Source organism: Delphinapterus leucas, chromosome 17, assembly GCF_059928025.1.
Source record: "Delphinapterus leucas isolate spDelLeu-1000000601 "Yukka" chromosome 17, BTC_Dleu_Yukka2, whole genome shotgun sequence".
Classification (NCBI taxonomy): domain Eukaryota; kingdom Metazoa; phylum Chordata; class Mammalia; order Artiodactyla; family Monodontidae; genus Delphinapterus; species Delphinapterus leucas.
Window position 1 is genome coordinate 45,276,059 of NC_143145.1, and position 24,619 is coordinate 45,300,677.

A 24,619-nucleotide genomic window follows, 5' to 3' on the forward strand; every position below is an offset into this window, starting at 1 on the left:
TGATAATTGTCTTATGTTTTTCTTGGATTGATCCCTTGATCATTATGTAGTGTCCTTCCTTGTCTTTTGTAAGATTCTTTATTTTAAAGTCTATTTTATCTGATATGAGTATTGCTACTCCAGCTTTCTTTTGATTTCCATTTGCATGTAATATCTTTTTCCATCCCCTCACCTTCAGTCTGTATGTGTCCCTAGGTCTGAAGTGAGTCTCTAGTAGACAGCATAAATATGGGTCTTGTTTTTGTATCCATTCAGTGAGCCTGTGTCTTTTGGTTGGAGATTTTAATCCATTCACATTTAAGGTCATTATTGATATGTATGTTCCTATTACCATTTTCTTAATTTTGGGGGGTTTTGTTTTTGTAGGTCCTTTTCTTCTCTTGTGTTTCCCACTTAGAGAAATTCCTTTAGCATTTGTTGTAGAGCTGGTTTAGTGGTACTGAATTTTCTTAGTTTTTGTTTTCTCCTTCGAATCTGAATGAGATTCTTGCCAGGTAGCGTAATCTTGGTTGTAGTTTCTTCCCTTTCATCACTTTAAATATGTCATGCCACTCCCTTGTAGAGTTTCTGCTTGTAGAGTTTCTGCTGAGAAATCAGCTGTTAACCTGATGGGAGTTCCCTTGTATGTTATTTGTCATTTTTCTGTTGTTGCTTTCAATAATTTTTCTTTGTCTTTAATTTTTGCCAATTTGATTACTCTGTGTGCCAGCGTGTTTCTCCTTGAGTTTATTCTGTATGGGACTCTCTGTGCTTCCTGGACTTGGGCGGCTATTTCCTTTCCCATGTTAGGGAAGTTTTTGACTATAATCTCTTCAAATATTTTCATGGGTCCTTTCTCTCTCTCTTCTCCTTCTGGGACCCCTATAATGTGAATGTTGTTGCGTTTAATGTTGTTCCAGAGGTCTCTTAGGCTGTCTTCATTTCTTTTCTTTCTTTTTTCTTTATTCTGTTCTGCAGCCATGAATTCCACCATTCTGCCTTCCAGGTCACTTATGTGTTCTTCTGCCTCAGTTATTCTGCTATTGATTCCTTCTACTGTATTTTTCATGTCAGTTATTTGTTGTTCATCTCTGTTTGTTTGTTCTTTAATTCTTCTCCATCTTTGTTAACCATTTCTTGCATCTTCTTGATCATTGCCTCCATTTTTTTTCTGAGGTCCTGGATCATCTTCACTATCATTATTCTGAATTTTTTTTCTGGAAGATTGCCTATCTGCATTTCTTTTAGTTGTTTTTCTGGGTTTTATCTTGTTTCTTCATCTGGTACATAGCCATCTGCCTTTTCATCTTGTCTATCTTTCTGTGAGTGTGTTTTTTTGTTCCACAGGTTGCAGGGTTGTAGTTCTTCTTGCTTTTGCTGTCTGCCATCTGGTGGATGAGTCTATCTAAGAGGCTTGTGGAAGTTTCCTGTTGGGAGGGACTGGTGGATAGTAGAGCTGCAAGACTTTTTTATATTACAACCTTAGTTGTACTTTGATAGGAGCTCGTTTCTTATACATAATATATATAACATATATCTTAAAAAAATAAAGCAAACTTGGAATGTGGTTCCCATACCTCATATTATTGTAGCATCTTTTATAACAGGGGGTTTTACAAAAAACATACCTTGCCTTAAATATCCTCCCCATTCTTAAACGTTGGAGCAAATACAAATAGTTGCTGTGGTAGACATGAGTGCTCACCATGATTCCTAGTTCTCCTGGGAACATACACTCTTGGAATCAAGTCTGGTCTTCTGACTTGCTTTGGTGAATGAAATTTAGATGGAAGTGAGGAAGATCACTTCGAGGCCAAAGTCTGTAATGGTTGGTGGCCATGCTCTTCATGCTTTAATCCGTTCCTAGGTAGATTCTGAAGCATCATGCTGAAAATGCAGCAACATAAGATAATGGAACCTTTGTCATTTTATGTCCCTGAACACCTGTGATGGCAGCTCACCAAACTGATCCCTACTGGATACAGTGCAAATGAGAAATAAATGTTTTAAACTACTGAAATTTTTGTGGTTGATTATTAGCACAATATAATCCAGGATATCCTGAATAAGTCCGTGTACTTTTTAAAAAAGGGAATTTTTTCCCATAATTCTGAAATTGTTTGGAAAAAGTTACTATAAGACTATGTTATTGCCCTTACATAGATAAAGTTAAAATACATTAACAACTAAAAGTTTTATAGAACTTTCCTTTTGTGAGTGAAGGATTAACACCACATTTCATAATCTGTTTTATTTTTTTCTACTCCAATGACACCAATAGGGTATCTATATTTTTAGTATGCCTAAGGGAGATTATTTTTATTTTATTTATCTTTTATTAATAGTTATTGGAGTATAGTTACTTTACAATGTTTTGTTATTTTATTTTCTTAATTTTTTATTAATTTCTATTGGCATATAGTTGCTTTACAATGTTGTGTAAGGGAGATAATTGATAGTTCTGCTTTTACAATTTTATGTATTCTTGTGATTTTTTTTTTTGTTTTCATTTTTTAACATTTTTACTGGAGTATAATGCTTTACATTGTTGTGTTAGTTTCTGCTGTATAACAAGGTGAATCAGCTTTATGTATACATATATCCCCATATCACCTCCCTCTTTTGTGTCCCTCCAACCCTCCCTATCCCACCCCTCTTGGTGGTCACAAAGCACCGAGCTGATCTCCCTGTGCTATGAGGCTGCTCCCCAGTAGCTATCAATTTTACATTTGGTAGTGTACATATGTCAATGCCACTCTCTCACTTCGTCCCAGCTTACCCTTCCCCCTCCCCGTGTACTCAAGTCCCTTCTCTACATCTGTGTCTTTATTCCTGCCCTGCCCCTAGGCTCTTTGGAACCTTTTATTTATTTATTTATTTATTTTACATTCCATATATATGTGTTAGCACACAGTATTTGATTTTCTTTTTCTGACTTACTTCACTTTGTATGATACAGTCTAAGTCCATCCACCTCACTACAAATAACTCAATTTCATTTCTTTTTATGGCGGAGTAATATTCCATTGTATATATGTGCCACATCTTCTTTATCCATTCATCTGTCGATGGATACTTAGGTTGCTTCCATGTCCTGGCTATTGTAAATAGAGCTGCAATGAACATTGTGCTACATGACTCTTTTTAAATTATGGTTTTCTCAGGGTATATGCCCAGTAGTGGGATTGCTGGGTCATATGGTCGTTCTACTTGTAGTTTTTTAAGAAACCTCCATACAGTTCTCCACAGTGGCTGTATCAATTTACATTCCCAACAAGAGTGCGAGAGGGTTCCCTTCTCTCCACACACTCTCCAGCATTTATTCTATGTAGATATTTTGATGACGGCCATTCTGATTGGTAAGAGGTGATATCTCATTGTAGTTTTGATTTGCATTTCTCTAAAAATTAGTAACACTGAGCTTCCTTTCATGTGTTTGTTGACAATCTGTATATCTTCTTTGGAGAAATCTCTCTGTAGGTCTTCTGCCCATTTTTGGATTGGGTTGTTTGTTTTTTTGATGTTGAGCTGCATGAGCTGCTTGTATATTTTGGAGATGAATCCTTTGTCCATTTCTTTGTTTGCAAATATTTTCTCCCATTTTGAGGGTTGTCTTTTTGTCTTGTTTATGGTTTCCTTGACTGTGCAAAAGCTTTGAAGTTTCATTAGGTCCCATTTGTTTATTTTTGTTTTTATTTCCATTTCTCTAGGAGGTGGGTCAAAAAAGATCTTAATGTGATTTATGTCACAGAGTGTTCTGCCTTTATTTTCCTCTAAGAGTTTTATAGTGTCTGGCGTAACATTTAGGTCGTTAATCCATTTTGAGTTTATTTTTGTGTATGGTGTTAGGAAGTGTTCTAATTTCATTCTTTTACATGTAGCTGTCCAGCTTTCCCAGAACCACATATTGAAGAGGCTGTCTTTTCTCCATTGTATATTCTTGCCTCTTTTATCTAACATAAGATGACCATATGAGTGTGGGTTTATTTCTCGGCCTTGTATCCTGTTCCATTGACCTATATTTCTATTTTGTTCCAGAACCATACTGTCTTGATTACTGTAACTTTGTAGTATAGTCTGATGTCAGGGAGCCTAATTTCTCCTGCTCCGTTTTTCTTTCTCAAGCCTGTTTTGGCTATGTGGGGTCTTTTGTGTTTCCATACCAATAGTGAAATTTTTTGTTCTAGTTCTGTGAAAAATGTCATTGGTAGTTTGATAGGGATTGCATTGAATCTGTAGATTGCTTTGGGTAGTATAGTCATTTTCATAATGTTGATTCTTCCAATCCAAAACATGGTATATCTCTCCATCTGTTTGTATCATCATTAATTTCTTTCATCAGTATCTTATAGTTTTCTGCATACAGACCTTTTGTCTCCTTACGTAGGTTTATTCCTAGGTATTTTATTCTTTGTGTTGCAATGATAAATAAGAGTGTTTTCTTAATTTCATTTTCAGAGTTTTCATCCTTCGTGTATAGGAATGCAAGAGATTTCTGTGCATTAATTTTGTATCCTTCTACTTTACCAAATTCACTGATTAGCTCTAGTATTTTTCTGGTAACATCTTTAGGATTCTCTATGTATAGTATCATGTCGTATGCAAACAGTGACAGTTTTACTTCTTTTCTGATTTTGATTCCTTTTATTTCATTTTCTTCTCTGATTGCTGTGGCTAAAACTTCCAAAAGTATGTTGAATAGTAGTGGTGAGAGTGGGCAAACTGGTCTTGTTCCTGATCTTAGTGAAAGAGGTTTCAGTCTTTCACCATTGAGAACGATGTTGGCTGTGGGTTTGTCATATATGACCTTTATTATGTTGAGGTCAGTTCCCTCTATGCCTAATTTCTAGAGACTTTTTCTCGTAAATTGTGTTGAATTTGTTGAAATCTTTTTCTGCATCTATTGAGGTGATCATGTGGTTTTTATTCTTCAATTTGTTAATATGTAGTAACACATTGATTGATTAGCATATATTGAAGAATCCTTGCATTCCTGGGATAAACTCCTCTTCATCATGGTTTATGATCCTTTTAGTGAGCTTCTGGACTTTGTTTACTTGTATTTTCTTGAGGATTTTCACATGTATATTGATCAGTGATTTTGCCCTATAGTTTTCTTTTTTTCGTGAAATCTTTGGTATTGGTATCAGGGTGATGGTGGCCTTGTAGAATGAGTTTGGGAGTGTTCCTCCCTCTGCTATATTTTGGAAGAGTTTGAGAAGGATAGGTATTAGCTCTTCTCTAACTGTTTGATAGAATTTGCCTGTGAAGCCATCTGGTCTGGGCTTTTTGTTTGTTGGAAAATTTTTTAATCAGAATTTGAATTTCAGTGTCTGTGATTGGTCTGTTTATATATTCTATTTATTCCTGGTTCAGTCTCGGAATATTGTGCTTTTCTAAGAATTTGCCCATTTTATTGGCATATAGTTGCTTAGTGTTAGTTTTTACGTCTCCTTTTTCATTTCCAGTTCTGTTGATTTGAGTCTTCTCCCTTTTTTTCATGATGAGTCTGTCTAATGATTAATAAATTTTGTTTATCTTCTCAAAGAACCAGCTTTTTTTTTTTTATTGATCTTTGCTATCATTTCCTTCATTTCTTTTTCATTTATTTCTGTTCTGATTTTATGATTTCTTTCCTTCTGCTAGCTTTTGTTTTTATTTGTTCTTCTTTCTTTAATTGCCTTAGGTGTAAGGTTAGGTTGTTTATTTGAAATTTTTCCTGTTTCTTGAGGTAGGATTATACTGGTATAATGTTCCCTCTTAGAACTGCTTTTGCTGCATCCCATAGGTTTTGGGCTGGTGTGTTTTCATTGTCATATTTTTCTAGGTTTTTAAAAATTTCTTCAGTGATTTCTTGTTAGTTAGTAGCATATTGTTTAGCCTCCATATGTGTGTATTTTATACGTTTTTTTTCCCCCCCTGTAATTGATATGTAGTCTCTTTGCATTGTGGTCAGAAAAGATACTTGATACAGTTTCAATTTTCTTAAGTTTACCAAGGCTTGATTTGTTCCCCAAGATTGGTCTATCCTGGAAAATGTTCAATGAGCACTTGAGAAGAAAGTGTATTCTGTTGTTTTGGATGGAATGTCCTATAAACATGTTAACTCCATCTTGTTTAATGTGTCATTTAAAACTTGTGTTTCCTTATTTATTTCATTTTGCTTGATCTGTCTATTGGTGAAAGTGGGTTTTAACGTCCCCCACTTTTATTGTGTTACTGTTGATTTCCTCTTTTATGGCTATTAGTATTTGCCTTATGTATTGAGTTGCTCCTATGTTGGGTGCATAAATGTTTACAATTTTTATATCTTCTTGGATTGATCCCATTATCATTATATAGTGTCCTTCTTTGTCTCTTGTGATAGTCTTTACTTGAAAGTCTATTTTTTTCTGATATGAGAATTGCTAGTCCAGCTTTCTTTTGATTTCCATTTGTATGGAATATCTTTTTCCATCCCCTCACTTTTAGTCTGTATGTGTCCCTTGGTCTGAAGTGGGTCTCTTGCAGACTATATATATATGGGTCTTGTTTTTGTATTAATTCAGCCAGTCTATATCTTTTGTTTGGAGCATTTGATCCATTTACATTTAAAGTAATTATTGATATGTATGTTTCTATTACCATTATCTTAATTGTTTTGGGTTTGTTTTATAGGTCCTTTCCTTCTTTTGTTTCCTGCCTAGAGAATTTCCTTTAGCATTTGTTGTAAACCTGGTTTGGTGGCTCTGAATTCACTTAGCTTTTGCTTGTCTGTAAAGGTTTTAATTCTTTGTCAAATCTGAATGAGATCCCTCCTGGGTAGAGTAATCTTGCTTGTAGGTTTTTCCCTTTCATCACTTATGTTTTGCTTGTTTGTAAAGGTTTTAGTTTCTCATTCGAATCTGAATGAGATTCTTGCTGGGTAGAGTAATCTTGGTTGTAGGTTTTTCCCTTTCATCACTTTAAATATGTCCTGCCACTGCCTTCTGGCTTGCAGAGTTTCTGCTGAAAGATCAGCTGCTAACCTTATGGGGATTCCCTTGTATGTTATTTGTTGCTTTTCCCTTGCTGCTTTTAATGTTTTTTCTTTGTATTTAATTTTTGATAGTTTGATTAATATCTGTCTTGTTATGTTCCTCCTTGGATGTAACCTGTATGGGACTCTCTGCAATCTCATCTGGGGCTCTGGGTCCTCTGCACAGGTCATGTGGTTGTTAGCAGAACTCAGTGCCTTGCAGCTACATGATTAACGTCCCTGTTCTCTTGCTGTCAGCTGGGGATGGCTCTCAGCACCTGGAGGTCATTCTCAGGGCCTTGCCATGTGGCCCCTCCTATCTCAACATGGCTGTTTTGCTTCCAGACTAGCAAGAGAGCTCTTCTGCTTTTGTATTGTTCTGAACCAACTGTTCTGTTTTTATCTTTCATTTAACATTAAGAACATCTTTTTTTGTTGTTGTTGTTGTTTTGGTGGGATTTTTTGTTTTGTTTTGTTCTGTTTTGTTTTTTTTGGCTGCTAGTGCGACATGCAGGATCTTAGTTCCCCGACCAGGGATCAAATCCGTTCTCCCCTGCAGTGGAAGCACAGAGTTTTAACCACTGGATCACCAGGGAAGTCCCAAGAATGTCTTTTCATGTAGGCAAATGGATGTTTACCTCATCCTCGTAAACAGCAGCACAGCATTCCATTGTAGTAATAGATCATCATTTATTTAGCTAGACCCTAGTGACTGACTGACTGTTAACATTGCTTTCTATTCCCGCTGTTTCAAACAATGCTGCAGTGAAATTTCCTTGCACACACAGTATGTCTTGGTGCATTTCTGCAAGAGTGCCTGTAGGGCAAATTATCCCTGGGTCCAAGAGGAAGCATGTTTCAAATTTTGATATATTACTGACTTACCCTCAATTATTATGACAATTTTCACTCCTGCCAATGGTGTTGGAGAATTTCTATTCTCCCTACCCTAGCCAGCATGGGATATTATGAAACTTTTTTTTTCCTTCCAGTTTCCTTGAGATATAACTGACATACAGCACTGTATAAGTTTAAGGTGCATGGCATAATGATTTGGCTTAAGTACATCTTGAAATGATTATCACAATAAGTTTAGTGAACCTCCATCATCTCATATAGATACAGAATAAAAGAAATAGAAAAAAAATTTTTTTCTCCTTCTGATGAGAACTTAGAATTTACTTTCTTAACAGCCTTCACAGATAATATACAGCAGTGTTAATTACATTTATCATGTACATTACATACCTAGTACTTATTTCTATAACTGGAAGTTTGTACCTTTTGACTATTTTCATCCACTTCCCCCTCCCCTCAATCCCCACCTCTAGTAACCACAAATCTGATCTCTTTTTCCATAAGTTTGTCTATTTATTTCTGAAACCTAATTGACCTACAACATTATGCTAGTTCCTTTTGTACAATATAGTGATTTGATATTTCTATACATTTCAAAATAATCGCCATGATAAGTTTGGTTGGCAACCAGCTGTTTGTTTTCTGAATCTATGACTCTGTTTCTGTTTTGTTGTACTTGCTCATTTGTTTTGTTTTTGAGATTCCACATATAAGTGAAACCAAACAATATTTGTCTTTGTAAGTATCTTTTTTCATTCAGTAGGTGGCCTTTTTTTTTCTTCGTTAATAGATGTTGAATTTTGTCAAAATATTTTTCTTCATCTATTGAGCTGATCATATGATTTCTATTCTTCAGTTTGTTAATGTGGTGTGTCACACTGATTGGTTGGTAGATATTGAATCTCTTTCATCCCTGGAATAAATCCCACTTGATCATGGTGTATGATCCTCTTAATGTGTTGCTGAATTCAGTTTGCTAATATTTTGTTGAGGATTTTTGCATCTGTGTTCATCAGTGATATTGGCCTGTAATTTTGTTTTCTTGTGTTCTCTTTGTCTAGTTTTGGTATCAGGGTGATGCTGGCCTCATAGAATAAGTTCAGAAGAGTTCCTTCCTCTGCAATTTTTGAACTAGTTTGAGAAGGATAGATGTTAACTCTTCTTTAAATGTTTGGTAGAATTCACCTGTGAAGCCATCTGGTCTGGGATTTTTTGTTTGTTGGGAGATTTTTTACTGCTGACTCAATTTCATTCCTGGTCATTCATCTGTTCATATTTTCTACTTCTTCCTGATTCAGCCAGGAGATTGTACTTTTATTGGAATTTGTCCTCTTCTTCTAGTTTGTCCACTTTATTGACATATAGTTGTTCATTGTAATCTCTTATGATCCTTTGTACTTCTGTAGTGTTTGTTGTAACTGCCCCTTTTTGTTTATGATTTTATTTTGGGGGGCTTTCTCTTTTTTTCTTGATGAGTCTGGCTAAAGGTTTATCAATTTTGTTTATCTTTTCAAAGAACCAGGTCTTAATTTCATTTATCATTTCTATTTTTTTTTTTTTAGTCACTATTTCATTTATTTCTGCTCTGATCTTGATATCTTTCCTTAACTAACTTTGGATATTGTTTGTTGTTCCTTTAGATGTAAGGTTAGATTGTTGATTTGATATTTTTCTTGCTTTCTGAGGTAGACTTGTATCACTATAAAATTCTCTCTTAGAACAGCTTTTGCTGCATTCCATAGATTTTGGATTGTGTTTTCGTTTTCATTTGTCTCCAGGTACTTTCTTATTTCCTCTTTGATGTCTTCAGTGGCTGATTTGTTGTTTAGTAGCATATTGTTTAGCTTCCACGTGTTTGTGTTTTGGGTAGTTTTTTCCTTGTAGTTGATTTCTAGTCTCATAGCACTGTGTGAAGATGCTTGCTATGATGTATGGTCAGGCCCTCAAGATGGCTGTTCTCTTGCTCTCTGTACCTCCCCTGATCAACCAGTCCCTGCTTTACTCACATGACTCTCTAATCCTCTTAATTATAGGGCTTAATTAGTAACTGCCTACCTACTTGCCCCCTGCCCCAGCTGCTGGTTTCCCTGGTAATTGATGAGCTAATCTGGCATCAATTCACCCTATAAATGGTAGCTGCCTTCTCCCCGGAGTGGTGAAGAGTGCTGCCATGTCCTGCCTGCTGTCTGCCACAAACAGTGAGGTGTTGCTCCAGGACCTTGCTTCATGTGTAAGTTTCTCTTGTCCAATAAATCCCTGATGTCTCTGTTGCTGTCTCTGGGTGAGAAAACTCCTGGGAGCAGAGATGTCAGGACATAAGGACGGGAAACAGAAAGTTGTGGAGGTGATCGGGAGGAGGTCGTCTACTAGCATGTGGGGCCTTGTGGTAGCTGTGTACCACGAGAGATGTCTTTTTCTTCCATTATGTTGATGATATCCTGTTAACCTCAGTCTTTTCCCAGTTTAAAAGTAGCAGCCCAGTGCTCCTCATTCATCTGACTGTACGGGGGTGGCTGGTGAATAGAGACAAAACTCAAGGACCTGGATTATCTACAAAATACAAGCATACCCCTGACCTACCACCTCTAAACAATTAGGGACACAGGCTTTAGGGATATGAATTCAGAGACAGACTTGTGAATTAACATGGCCTGTTACCCGGGAGTGTTTGGTTGAGATCTGTGGCAACAGCAACATAATAAGAGTGCCCTTGGGCTTCTGGTCCCAACTATGGAAGGGGGCAGAGCAATGATAGAGTGTGATGGAACAACAGCTATATGCAGTCTACGATACATTACAACAGGTGGAAGACATTACAAAAAACCTACCAGATTCTTTGAGCATGCAAAAAAACCACTATTCATTTGTATGGAACATATAGGATCCCCGTGGACATCGATAGTGACTAAGGAATCTACTTTATTGGCCATGAAGTTCAGGAATGGGCCGATACAAAGGACATACAGGGGCATTTCCACCTGCCTTACAACCCCATTGCTACAGGGCTATGAAGAGACTACTTAAACAACAGTTGAGGTGGGAAACTCACTCTTAACACATGGACACACCCCAGGAGCAGTTATCCCAGTGCCGACGCCATGTTAACCTGGAGGTAACTAGTCAACACTGTTCGAGTTCAACTGTTGACCACCAAAGGACTGTTGCCAACTACAGGTCAGGACAGCAACTCGTTTTTGCCCTTCACAGGATCTATCCCCAGGGGAACATATTATAAATAGCCCTTAGGATTGGCAGGTAAGTCCTCAGTGGTTTGGGTTTGCTGTCCCATTGGGGAATAGGATCAGAAAGGGATTTACAGATTTCACCTGTCTTCTACCCAGCCCCACCTCAGATTACTAAGGTAATTAATCCAGGCCTCTACTGTCGAAAGGCACCATTATGCTAACCCTGTGCACTGTTACACCACCTCTCCAGTATTCGGCACTGGCTATGGAGACTGAGGGTGGGCAGGTCGTATGGTATTGTAGGCCAGGACAAAAAGTGTAGACAGGGGTGGCATTACCTCAGAATGATGTTACTGCTTGTATTTTGCTTAATGGTCATGATCTTCCCTATATTGTGCCTGTTAGACATCTTGCAGCTTGTCCTACTCTGAGTGAAGGGAATCTGTTTGTGGGCTGGGTGACAATGGTGGCCTTACTGAGAAATGAGTTTGATTGCCGGCTTTACAGTGAAATGCCATTGTCAACCTCTGAGAGTCCATGAAAAATTGACTTGATAAGCTCCTGGTTCCAAAGCCTACCTGTTGGACTATCTGTATTGCATTTGTGGTATTTGGTTGCAGTTGCACTTCTCCCTACCTGTCCTCGGGGATATAGCAGAAGAAGTATGGGCCAAGATTATAGAGGTCATACAGGGTATGTAAGGGTGGAGTGTTTGACCACACCATTCAAGATGACTGTCCACTTGCTCTGTATATCTCCTGTTCAGCCAGTACCTGCTTCACTCACATGACTATCCAATCTTCTTAATTATAGGGCTTAATTAGTAACTGCCTATGTGCTTGCTTCCTGCCCCAGCTGCTGGTCTCTCTGGTGATTTATGAGCCAACATGACCATTAATTCCCCCTATAAATGGTAGCCTCCTCCTCCCCCGGGTAGCAAAGACTGCTGCCATGTCCTGCTTGCTGCCTGCACAAACAGTGAGGTGTTGCTCCAGGACCTTGCTTCAGGTGTGTAAGATCCCTTGTCCAATAAGTCACTGATGTCTCTGTTGCTGTCTCTAGGCTCTTTCTTCAGGCTTGAGGCTGGAAACTACAAGCCTTGCAGGCCTGTGGGGTGCAGCCCAACATATGATTTTAATCTTCAATTTACTGCGACTTGTCTTGTGGCCTAGCATGTGATCTATCCTGGAGAATAGAACTTTTGCTTTTAAAAGACTTGCCTGATTAGATAAGTTGGACCCACCCAGGATAATCTCCCATTGAATTATAGTCAGCTGATTAGGGACCCTAATTTCATCTGCAAAATTCCTTTTGCCATATTGTTGTATAATTACGAAGGTGATATCCAATTGTATTTACACGTCCCTACAATGCTCAAAGGAAATTACACTGGTGTTTACCCCAGGGGGCAGGAATTGTGGGATCCATCTTAGAATTCTGCCTACCACAGACTGCCCCCTGGCTATCTTACACTCCTCATACCACTGAGCCAACAGGTGTAAAAGGTTAATCTACTGGTGTTATGATCTCAGTTACCACAGGAAACTGGTTGCCTTTATAATGGAAGCAAGGAGGATTTTTTTCTGCAACCCAGGAGATTTTCTCTGGAACCCAGGAGATTTTCTGAGGTTCCCTTCAATACTTCCATGCAAACAGTAAAGATCAATGGAAAGCTACAGGAAGTGGAAAAAGACAGGACAATTGAGGATTCAGACCATTCAGAAGGGAAGGATTGAATCATTCTACCAGTAAAGAATCTGGATGGAGCTGTGGGTTCTGGCTGTGGGCAAGGAAAACAGGGAATAAGTGGGTGAAGGTGGAAGCTATAGACATCAACTCTGACCTCATGAATAACTACAGAAACCAGGACTGATAGCTTTGCATATTTTCTGTTATATGTATGTGTTTATTCTAACTTCTCCTTCCCATTTTAATTTTATATAACACTAGGTGGAGGTCAACTTTACAATGTAGTCTTTAGTGGGACCTAAGACTGAAATTGAGGCCTAATTAATTTAGGCAGCAATGGATTCAATGACCATTGGGGCTTTGTGTTTTACCTGGGGGAAGGGCAAGAACTTCACTTATCAGAGGGTTAGCTGTTTCTTGCTAAAATGTAGTTTCTTTGCTGGGCAGGTATTGAAATGTGTATAGAATGGTGCATATGAAAGCTGAGAAGTCAAAGGGGTCAGCTGAGCTTCTTATGAACTTATTGCTTCCCAGCTCCAAATTCATTCTCCAATTGCACACCCAGAGTGTTCAGTCCTTTGACTACCTTGTAGCCCCAGCCCAGGAGCCTTGGTGATCACCTTGCTGCGGTCTTAAGAGGCACACCGTGTGCTTCTGGCTTCATGCTGTAGCAACCCGCAGCCCTCACCACGCACACTCCCAAGCATGACCAGGCCTGACTTTCCTGCCCCCTGCAGGGCTATTCCTGAGACCTTTCCAAGGTGGGCAATGTCTGCTCTGGCTTGGCATCTGCAGAAACATCCCAGCTTCCTCAGCAACCTGCTTACATGCCTTGGCTTGCCTGTGTCCTAGGTGATTGTTTCCTGTTTATCAGATGACCATAAACCAGTTCTGGCACAGGCAACCCAGCAAATTTTCTCACCAGCCAGTGGTTGCCTGCAACTGCACCTTCTCCAAAATTCAACTAACTATCAAGTTAAGAAAAAAGAGATTCTGTTGGAGCCAAACTGAGTATTATAACCTGGGAAGCAGATTCTCAGAAAGCACTGAGAACTCTTCCACCTGTTAGAAGTTGAAGGCATAGACATCCTTTTTATTTTTTCTTTAATTGATTCTATGTTTTACATAAAAAGTTCAGTAAAAATTGGATAAAGTAAAGTGCACTGTTGTGGCTTCTCCCGTTGCAGAGCACAGGCTCTGGATGCACAGGCTCAGCGGCCATGGCTCATGGGCCCAGCCGCTCCGCGGCATGTGGGATCTTCCCGGACCGGGGCATGAACCCGTGTCCCCTGCATCTGCAGGTGGACTCTCAACCACTGTGCCACCAGGGAAGCCCAAGTAAAGTGATTTTAAGCAGTAAATCAATCTTATCAACATAGCACAAGGCTGGCCGAAACCACAAGGCAGCCTGCTCTGGAATATTTACATGATAACACATTAAACCTTGCAGGAGAACTTAAACCATACTTACAAAGTCTTCTGTGATCTTAGCACGCAGAGGCTTAAAAGCAAAACAAAAGCCAAAAACCAGGAAAGACAAATTATTTTCAATATATTCACATATACCTTAAAATATAATACAGATCGTCAGGGTAAGGGGTCGTGGGTGGGGATGCACATGAGTCTGTGCGCTGACAGCACCGCCAAAGAGGAGACCCAGCCTTGAGAGTGGGGTCAGGCCTGCCCAGGGTCTCAGAAGGGAAGGTCTCAAGGGCCTAAACCCTTGCATCAGATGACCTCTACCAACAGCTCACAACCAGGGACCGCTTGTTGTAGATGGAGCTCATTTTTGTAAGCTCATTCTGCAGGTTTGAATTCCCCAAGGTGATGTGTCATCAGTAGCACAACCCTGACAGTGGGGTGGGGAGAGAGAGCCCACGGGAATTCTTCTCCTCAGAGTCTCTCCTACCAGCTTGCCCATCCTCCCACCCTGGCCCTGAAGGTCACTCTGATTCAGTGTCCCGTTTGGGTTTGTAAACAGCCCCAAACTTCTACATGTACTTCTTAATGTACTCCTTGGTTTTGTGTCTCACATTCTCATTGCACTCCAGGTTCTCGGGGTTCTTACAGTACTTTAGCTCCTTATTCATAACGCCGTGAGTGAGCTTGCGAGCTAGGTGTTTGAAATCTTCAGTTGTGGTAATTCTTCCCACTTTGCAGTCAGGTTTCCAGTAATGGTTCAGGCACTGGACGATGAACTGGGACATCTCTTTTTCTGAATACTTCTTTGCTTTTCTTAGCCAGATCACTGGGGGCATCTGCTTCTGCTGTCTTAGGCTTTTTTGAAGTCTTCATGGGATTTTCATCATATGTTGGGGTTCCCAGGTCCATCTCAGCTTCATGCTCTAAGGCTGGCATCTTCTCCTGGGCTTTCCCAAGTAGGAGGATCCCACTGAGTCTGCCTTGTGATCACATGGTAGTAGTAAATCTTCCCTTCTGGGTCTCGGGCTGTCTTCCAGTTGGGAGGTAAGACAATGGTTTTTGGTTTGAGAGGAGATGGGGGTGGTAAATCCAAGTGGTTATTTGTCACAACCATTTCAGGTGGCTGTAAGGGCTGAGGCTACCCTGGTACAACTATTGTAGTCATGGCTGTGGCTGGCTGTACAACCACTCCTCGTGGGTGAACTGTGAAAATCTGTTGTCCCTGGATGTACTGAAGACTTGGCTGGGCATAACTCTGTACAATTGGTGGAGTTGTCTGTGAATAGGGTGATGTCACGCCATAGACAGTTGGACAAGCCTGTCTTTGATAATATATGGTTGCTTGAGACTGTGCAGGAGAGTACTGCTGCTGTATACTCATGGACTGTTGGTTTGAATCCCAAACACCATAATTCTGTCCCTGGACTGAGCCTGGGGCTGGCACTGGCAGGATGGTGATGCTGGGGTCTTGGTGTACCACACCATTACTTTGGGCCACATACTGTGAACTGGAAACTTCCACAGGGGCTGCCACATGTGGCACCACTGGCACAGGTGGAGGGGCAGCAAGGGGTTCTGTAGAATGTCCCACCAAGGGCTGAGAATAATCATAAGGAGAAGGAGAACACACAGGATCCATGCTGGGTGTGGGGAGGAGCACCTTACCAGCATTAGGATTGCTGGGATCCACATAGGCCTGCATGGGGTAACCTGGTGGGTAGCCAGCAAAGGGGTGATGAGGGGCATGGTAGCCAAGAGAGTCATAGGGCAGTGGAGACATCATTCCCAGGTTCTGCATCTGCTGCTGTTGTTTTTGAGCCTCTCGCTGAGCTACCTCCTGCTCAAACAACTTTCGAGGCTCCTCTGTAAAAAGTTGATTGCGATCTTTAATTCGTACTTTTTAGAGGTTGGTGTATCATATCTGCCACCTGTCCTTTTTGTTCCCCGCTCATAGGCAGGAGAAGGTGGTGAGAGGGAGCCCCTTCATTTCCTTTTCTCTTTATTTTGAGTTTGTTTGTCTGGGTCTCTCTTTCTTGACCTGTTAGGAGTCTTTGGGGCAACTGTTTGATCTCTGAAGCCAACAGCATCCCTTCCTCATTCGGTTATTGTGCTCTCCTTTTCAGTTTGCCTTTTCTTTGGAATTCGATATACCTCCTTTAGGTCTTTCCAACTGTCCAGGAGCTTGGTGGCCAAATCACTTATATCTACTGTTTTATGTGGCTGTTCCTGGCTCTTCTCACTCTCCACATCAGGTACACCCTCCTCTTCATCTTGGGATGGTGTTTCCTCAGCAATAGGTTCATCTAGTTTTGTGCCATTGCTCTCTTTAGGCTCTATTTCAGTGTCAGCCTCTGGTTCAGATGTGGATAGCTTAATGGCCTCCATAGTAATTTCACTTTCAACTTTGATTCAGGCAGCTGTTGTGTGAGTAGCTGTTGTTCCTCTTCTTCTATAGGGACGTTTTCTAACTGGTCAAGGTCCTCTTTGCCATCCTTGCCTTCTAGCTCACTGGTAGCATCAGAGATCGCACTGTCCATGCCATTTTCACTTATAATTTTAAGTCTGCAAAACGTTAGCTTCTTGGGGGTGTCTGTGTCAGCTTCTATGCTCAGCTTGGTGGAAGGATCAGGTGTGTTGAGCGGTGTGTGAGCACGTGATGTATTCTCGCTAGAATACCCATCTCCTTCTCTCAGCTGAGGGACAGCAGTCTTGGTTTGAGACCAACGTTGAATAATAGGAAGTACTTTGCTTTCCTCCAACATATTTTTAGTAGGGATGGGTAAATGTTCCAAAGTCTTTATAATCTCTTCCTGAAGCTTCTGGTTACTTTCCCGGCCATCACATAGTTCTGCCATCCAGATCCACAACAAAGGCAGCCCATGACATTCCAGAAAGGACTTCAGGCAAGACTGTGAATGTGTGTTCTGTATGAGCTTGAGACAGGTAAGTTTCTGTTCCAAAGTTTCAATTCTAACCGTTAGCCAGTACAAGCTGAACACCTGGTTTTTATCAGAGAGACCTTCACCATTCTCCATCAGAGCTTCTAACTCTCCATCCACGGAATCCTTCTTCCAAGATTGTTCTTCCTTCATTTTCCCTCCTGCTGCTCTGATGCTGACTCTGTTCTCTCCTCCCAGGTAACCCCGGCAATTAGCCAACCCACAGAAACATCTCTGTGCTTCCTTCCTGAACTGATAGTGAAATGTTAACTCTGAGCCTGAAGGAACCAGTTTGGTGGTAAAAATCCCAACTCTCAGTTGTCCGTTCACAGTCCATTTTTGAGTCTCACAGTTTGGTTCACAGCTGTGATTCATGAATGGGAGCAATTTCCTTTTTGAGTGGCATCTATTATCTCATCATTCTTCAGGGTCATGAAATAGTAGTGGATGTTTTTGTTTCGTGCATACTCCTTTACCCGGGCTTTAAACTGTTTATGATCAAGTACCTCTCCACAATATTCCAGGACAAAGGTGTTCGAAGGAAGGTCTTTAGCAGCTCTCAAGCCCCAGCCTTTCTTTTCTGTGAGTATGACTTCCACATCTGCATGCTGTTTTCTTTGAAACCGTCTATTGGAACAATAATCCCCATTTGGACAACGAGAAGAACATTCAATCATGAGGAGATGATTAAGACAATCTTTCCCACATGCTATTTCACCTTGAGCTCTTTCATCTTTAGAAAGAGGTGTACACTCACACTGCATTCGCTTAATATCCCGATGGGATTTATTCTTCTTTCTTTCTGTTAAATAAACATTTTATTCAATCAGATCAAAGTAACAAGGCATATTCCCTTGTTTGGCACACTCCTTCCACCGCTCTGGGTCCCTGAAGTCCTTCATGACACATGAAGGCCCAACCAATGCTGAGCCTAGAGGCACTGCTGTCTCTCCCTGCTCTACCTCCACTCTAACTTTCTTTCTGTCCTGAAGCTCAGCATCACTTTCAGAATCACTCTCCAATTCCTGTCTCCTTTTTTTAAGAGGCCCTCTATCTTTCATATCATTTTTTTCTAAGTTTTTCAAAAGATCTTTCTCCTCATTCACAGCTAAAGAGTCCTTAATGGAATTGCTGCTTATTTCAGGAGCTTGCACTGACCCCTTGTCCTTCTGAAGGGACAGAAAAAAAATATTGGGCTGGCCTGAAAAGTGAGATCCTCCACATTGATCCCAATTCTCCTCCTCTTCACGGTCATCTGTTAAGGAATCTGGTACCTGCCCTTGAATTCGATCATACACAACCCCAGTTCCAGGCGGTCTACCTGCTGATCTTGGATCCCAGTAGCCATTGCCTTGCCAGTAATTACCTGTCCCACTATACTGTTCTGCACTTTGCTGATACTTGTGTCCACCACAGGCTCCATAGCTGCTGCCAGGTTGCTGATATGTGGTAGTAGGCTTTTCCTGTTGAGAGAAGTCCCACCCTAGATTTCTGAGCTCTTCTGATGATGAACGGAAACCATCCACTTGGGAGATCTCACAAGAAGAAAAACTTGACTCTGTTTTTCCCAATCTACTATCTGGCCTGTTAGGGAAAGTGGCCTGTTGCTGAGACTTACTTGAGACATCTTCAAAATCATCAGAAGAATAAACTGGCAGCTCTTCTTGCTGCCAAGAAGTTATTTTGGCTTTCACTGCTTCCTCAGAATTTGGATGACCTAGAGGGTCATATTTTATGTCTGTATGACTTGTACTATCAACCCTATCGCTCTGAGGATGAGCAATTTCAGACAGGTGATTATTTACCTGTTTTCGGCTGGGCTGTGTAAAAGAGATTTCTGAATTCTTCTCTGTTGCTTTATGAAAGAAGAACTTCTCAGTTTGAGGACAGGCTTTACTTGCTATACTCTCAAATTTTTCCTCATATGAATGCCTCCTTGGCTCCAATTGCTCATCTTCCCAGTGGTCAGAATAATGTCTGTAACTTTGACTGCTCCGAGAAGAACAAGGACTTGTTTCTTCCATGGGCAAAGTAGAATTCTTTGGCACAACCACAACAGACTGAAGACGGTTTCTTGGAATACTGCTATCATCAGAATCTGTGTCTTCCGAATCACTTTCATCACTTGAACTTTCGGAAGAACCAGAATAATCTTCATGGACTGTGGATACAATCTCTGAGGCATGACCACTACTGTCACATTTTAATGTATGTTACACCATATGTTACACCATCACTGTCCTCCATGATTAAATCCAAATCACAAGAAGAAAATACAACTTCTGAGTCATCAGAAGTATGTGCACGTCCTCTTCCACCTTCTTCATCTAAAGAGATTTCTGGTCTTCCTCTTCTATCAGGCAGTATGGAGTTCCCTTTTTCTTGAGCCTCTTGCACACATTTCCCAGATAGTCCATTATTATGTCTGTTTGCCCAGGAAGCAAATCCTCTTCCTGAATCAGGAAGGCTACGAGCTACTTCTATTATTTCTTTCTCTGCATGCTTTAAAAAACTCTGAGCTTTTACTCTTCAGCACAGCATCCAAAACTGGAGATGTATTCTCTCCACATTGCAAGAGAGTTAAACTGTCTACGTTTGTCCCTGGTGGAAGACTCTGAAGAGATGAAGCAATACATGAGCTCCCTGTAGGTGGAAATACATCATCAAAATGATTAACAGAAGCTGAACTAGTACTACCAACGCTCTGCTTATATTCTCCACATGCAAATTTTGAGTGCTGATCTGTCAGACTTCCATTATCACATATAACTGTTTTTGATTTCAAATGCACATTCATAAAGCTATTTGAAGAAATCTTCGTTACTAAAGGCTCAGTATTTTCAGCTCCGAATGACACAAAGAAGGGCGGTTGTCATTTGAAGTACAGTTTATATCTGAATCTTTGGTTTTACATCAAGAAACTCTCACATCAACTGGTTCTTTAACTATTGTTTTGGAATAATCTATAGTCATAACTGGCAAAGATATGAGTTGATCCTGGTGTGGTGACACTGGAGGTTCTGTTTCTCTAAATGGGCTTTCTGACTTACTATGCTGCATGCAAATATCATCCAAGAATTTTTCTTTACATCTATTAATGTTTTGAAATCCATTTGATGAAAGCATGCACGTTTTGACCAAAGGGGATACCTCTGATCCAGTCACACTATCATCAGAAGACATCAAAACAGTGTCACGTTTAGAAGTGCAAAATGCTGCCAAATCAGATTCTGCCCCAGGAGATCCATTTATATTAAGTTCGGTGGGACAATAACTTCTTAATTGATCATTCTTCACTTTACATAAAGAGTCTAATTCCTTAATACTATCATGGCTATCATGTCCTATAAATTCAGACTTAAAAACAGGTGATTCATCTAGCTTTTTAAAAGTATGTGAATCATTTAATCGATTTGATGGAGATGGAGACCCAATCTTCTCTCTTTCAGGAGCTTTACTAATCACCCTTAATTCACTACCTTTTGAACAAGGAGTCTGTAAACTAAAAGAATTAGACTGTTTGATTTCCTCATTCAATTCTGTACAACATAAAGAATTTTTAAATTTATCAGACTTGGGTGCAGGTTTTGAAGGGGCAGGTTTATAACGGGAAGCACTCTTACCGTGCTTGGAATATGATGACCCGCGTCGGAATCCCTGTTCATTAGTGGGAGAATAACATCTTTTCATTGCTTCATTTTCTGAAGTCCTTTTGGATTCTCCTTCTAATTTTGAAGAATCCTTTCCTCTTTTTTCCATCTCTAAGTAAAAGGACTCAGTTTTACAGTCTCCATCAGATTTAGAATAGGAGGATGGCGTCTTAGGTCTCTGTAAGAGCAAGGAGGAGACGAGGTGCACCTTGAGTATGTCTTCTTATACTAACCATCCGAGTCAGAACTTTGTCTTGACCTGTTATCTGTATATGGCCGAGACTAGCGTGCCCTCTCTCGATAAGGGGAACTCCTATGGTAATGACCATCATAATGAGAGTCGTCATAATGGGATCGTTCTGACCGAGAATAGGGTGAAGTAGTTCTAGAACCTCTGTCAGATCTAAAACGAAACCTCCGCCTTCGCTCTCTCTCTGGTCTACAGCGAGAAGATATATAACAAGTATCTCTTTCAAGTTTTGAGTAGCTAAAATATTTATCATCTCTCTCTGTTTTAGATCGTGAAGATTTGAGGAGCTCTGCTTAATGTGTAATGCAGATGCACACTGGACATTAGGGAGGGAGAAGGCCCGAACAGAATTCTGTGTTTAATTTTTTTTGTCCTGCCTTTAAATTTTATTCCATCAGAGGTATGAATGCCAGAGGGGGATCCTCTTCCAAGCTTGCCTTTTCTTGGGTACTCTCCCTCTGCCCTAGGGTACTGTTAAGAGTTCTCAACATGCAGTCATCCCTCAGTATGAGCAAGGAATTTGTTCTAAGGCTCCCCCTGCCCTCTGCCCCCCCAGTCCCCTGAGATTGCTGAAATCTCTTATATAAAATGGAGAGTACAGTCTGCCCTCAGTACCCCGGGGCTCCACATTGGAGGATTCGGCATCCGAGGATTCAATCTATTGCAATTCAATTTACGGTTGGTTGAATCCAGGTTGCAGAACCCATGGATACAGAGGGGTAATTGTATTTATTTCACTCTATTATAGCTTAACAATTCTGGTTAAATTTACCGTGGTCTGTCTCCTGGTTGGACTTAGATTGGTAGAGGTGTGATGACTTGCTTGAGTTTGGGACAAAGAAGTGAGCATGAGTAGCACTTTCTCCCCTCTCTTTGGGAATAAGCTGCTCACAGAAAGCATGCATTGGGCCCCATTTCTCCATAAGTCTTCCAAGGGCAGGCGGCAAAATAGTCTGGGTCCAGTGCTGTCTGTGGCTGGATGTGTATGTCTGTATCATCATGGTCCTCAGTGTAAGGAAGCCCTCTTTTACACAGATATAAGGCTGAAATTAGAGAATGAGCGTTATTAGTAATAAAGATAATACATCATGTTCTACATACCTCTTGTCTACTTATGAATTACTTTAGAACCTGGGTGAGGAAGAGGTTAACATGCTTCACTTAAGGGAAGAAGCTTATTACTATTTCTTTTGACAAGTTGAGTGTGAATTGGTTTTATCACTTTCTAGGCTTGTTCTATTCATAATTAACATATATTGAAACTTATATTAATATAAACAGACAATCCTGCAATATTTGCTGTCAGAAAATAGATATGGGACAACCTTCAAATCCAACTTTTGTGTAGTTGGGCCCTTCAACTATAAGCAGGTTTTAGTTATTTTTCTAAGTCTCTTATGCTTTTCATGGTGAGTTGAATATCTTTATTATAAAAAAAAAGTTTCTCTGTAAAACTAAACATTTTAAAGAACCTATACAACATACATAAGGGTCCCAAAATGCTCACTTTTCATAAAAATGACATCTATTTCCATAGACGAGTTCCCCAACATCCTGACAGCTGATGGAAAAGTGACACATAGGCTTTAGGGTCTAGGTCACAGATTCTGTCATCTAGGAAGCTTTCAAGTACAGCAAGTAATAGAAAAACCCAACTGAGAATGGCTTACATAGAGTGAACCAATTAACTTCCTTTGAAACTACAGAGATACACGTTGCTAGAAGTGAAACTAGAAGCTCACATAATGTGACTTAGAACCTAGTTTCTTTCAGTTTTTAACTGTCACTTCCCTGGTGTTGACTGTTTTTGGACAAACTCCCTCCCTCCCCCCACCCCCCAGTTCATAATCCTAAACTGACTTTGAGGAACTCTAAGAATTACATGAATCCTTTTTGTGAAACAAAGAGAATCTATATCATATATTCAGCGAAAGTGTCTAAGAGTTACTGATTGGACCAACCTAGGTAATCGTGCCAATTCCAAAACATTCAGAGATGGCACATTCAGATTGGCTCTATGGATCAGGGCCTTTCTCTGGGGCAGGTGAGGCCCATTTTCCATCTAAATCACAACGGTGAGAATGGAGGGACAGAGTAGGTATTGAAAAGAAATTCAGGCTATTACTCCAAGAAGGAAGAAAAATAGATACTGGACAGCCATATAACAGGTATTCATTATAGGTACTTCCAGAGTCTATATCCTATTTACTCAAAGAACTTTAAGACTTTAGGTAGCCCCAAAATTCACATATTTTCTGCATGTTACCTAACACATTTTTGGAAAATAAAAAGGTAAAATAATGTGAAATGATTTAATTTCTATAAGTGATCTTATAATCAAAGAAACCTTGCTACAAAAGTGAAACTTTATCTAGAGGATTTTATATTCAGTAAAGTGTTCACATTCAAGAGCAAATTCTCATTCTGATGATTCATGAAGTCACTTGTGATATTCCTTCTTTAGTGTGGTGTTTATATAAAAACATGAGTCTCTAAAATTGCCATGGCAAAAACATTTTGAAGCTTGATAGCCTTCTTTTCACAAAGCATGGTTTCCATCATTGTCTTGGATCACACTGTACCTTATGTTCATTCTCTGGTACAGAGCTCCAGCAGCTTTTTTTTTTTTTGCTCTTTCTCTTGCCCTGCATCTTAATCTTCAAGCATTCTCCTACAGTCATGTTCTGGTTTTCCCTTTGTCAGCCTCTGCCACTTCCACTCCCTCCTAGACTCCTAGTACTTTTTTCAAGCTAAAGTTCTTTACCTTTAACTGCTGAAATCCAAGAAAGAGCCTGTAGTGAAATGAAGACTTGCAGTTTTCCCCACCTGCTTAGTTGCTTGCATTCTGTCTTCAGCTGCTACAGTTTGAATCTGCCTCAAGTTATCAGTGGCATTAATCTTTATCCTACCAAAATATTTACATGGTTGATAACCCCTTTTTCTTTGATCCTCTTATCTGATTGGTCTTTCTCTGTCACTCCTAAGACATAGCCATGTCTTTCTGTTCTATTAATTTCTCTCACTGCTCTTTTATGCATCAAATAAACAGGTTAAGTAAGGCTCTGAAAGTACTCACTTTTCTGCTCTAAATCTTTCAACTTCCTCTTCCATTTATTTTTCCATTACCACATTGACTGTTCACTGCTCAAGTCATCTGTGCTTTTTTCCAAGGTTCCCTTGGAAATATCTTCCTTCAAGGCTCAGCTTAAGTATTTTCCCTCCATGAACCCTGCTCTAGTTTCCTCCAAACTTGAACTATCTCCAATTCCTTTAACCAGGTCCATGTTCTATCACCAGCTCTTGACCGAATATTTGCGAAAGCTCTCTAGCTAGTATCCCTGCTTCTTGCCTGTCTTCTACTTGTTTCTCCATACTACCACTAGAACTGTCTCTCATACAGTCTGAACCCCTCATCATAGCCTATAAGATCTGGCTCCTGCTAATGTCTATTGGTCCAAGAACTGTGCTAAGAACTTTACTTGAATTAATCCATTTAATCCTATGAGCTACATACTCTTTTAATTTTTTACATCTTTATTGGAGTATAATTGCTTTACAATGTTGCTTTAGTTTCTGCTGTATAACAAAGTGAATCAGCTATATGTATACATATATCCCCATATCCCTTCCCTCTTGAGCCTCCCTCCCCT

At 40.0% G+C, this 24,619-nt stretch overlaps 1 pseudogene; it reads right to left on the reverse strand.

Annotated features, from left to right (window-relative positions):
* Positions 1 to 14,651: 14,651 nt before the first annotated feature.
* LOC111171333 (histone-lysine N-methyltransferase SETD2 pseudogene) lies at positions 14,652 to 24,383 on the reverse strand (annotated as a pseudogene).
* Positions 24,384 to 24,619: the final 236 nt, after the last annotated feature.